This window comes from Cinclus cinclus, chromosome 7, assembly GCF_963662255.1.
Source record: "Cinclus cinclus chromosome 7, bCinCin1.1, whole genome shotgun sequence".
NCBI classification, from domain to species: Eukaryota; Metazoa; Chordata; class Aves; order Passeriformes; family Cinclidae; genus Cinclus; species Cinclus cinclus.
In genome coordinates, this window is record NC_085052.1 from 32,387,186 (window position 1) to 32,388,328 (window position 1,143).

Here is a 1,143-nt window from a genome sequence, read left to right on the forward strand (position 1 = left end):
TTTCTTCACACAAATTTCAGAGGACAAGCTGAAAAGACCTGAAAAGATTTACTAAATATAGAAAATATAATTTGTAAATATATTTACTAAATATATCAAATACTTCAAAATCTTGCTGACAGGCAAGTTCAAGAGACAAAGATCTGTATTAGTTAGCCCCTTAAGATAATTCAGGGATAGTATCTTAGTAGTGGTCAGGTAATGAATGGACATGTGTGCTGTGAAAAGTTGCAGACTGTAGCTACAGAAAGCTATTGTATGAAATAGAAAACAGTAATACACCAGCATAGTAGGTTTGGAAAGGTCAACTTTTTTTTAATAACTGCTCTCTCTCCAGGTTATGTCATGCAGTTACAAAGTAGTTAGGAAAAAGCATGAGTTTCTGGGAGGGACTAATTGTCTTTTTAAAAAAAACCATTCATATTCATTACATAAATAACATCTGGCACTTCAAGGGGACTCCAAGGGACAAAAGCCTTACACTTCAAAAACTGTGCTTGATCCAATATTTTGTTGAGGTCCATTTTGTTGTACTTTGTGTTCAAAACTTTCAAGACCTCCTGATGGAAAAAAAAAAGGCTATGTGTGTTAAGACACTGAATTAAGTTTATAGCAGCATTCTAGCTCCTCTGTGGTTTGGCCAATGATTTCTGGGTTCAGTTTCACTCAAGTTGTTCACTGAGGCAGTATCTAATTTTCAGAAAGCCTCTGAAAGGAAAGAACTGAAAAAGAATTTTAAAAAACCTAAGTATGATTGCTTACCAAATTCAGAATATCCCTTTCTTAAAAAAAGGAAACAACCTATAGTCAGAATAGTCATGTAGATACTTGATTAAAAACATAACTAGAGTTGCTCAATAGTTTCAGCTTATAAAAATATTAGTCTGTCAGCGCTACAAACGTCATGATGATAGTCAAACTAGCTTGAACAAGCAAGGAAAGGCAGTCCTGTAACAGTAGCACACTTAAAGAAATATTGCCTTAACAGAATCAGGCCTGAAGCTTTACTACAAATAAAAACTAGACTCCTATCAAAGTTAATCCCTGCTGGAGGCCCATTCTTCCTTTGACAATGCCACAGCATTGATCATACAAGGCCTTACTGAAAGTGCTGAAGCCAAAATTATGTCATTAAACAAAAGT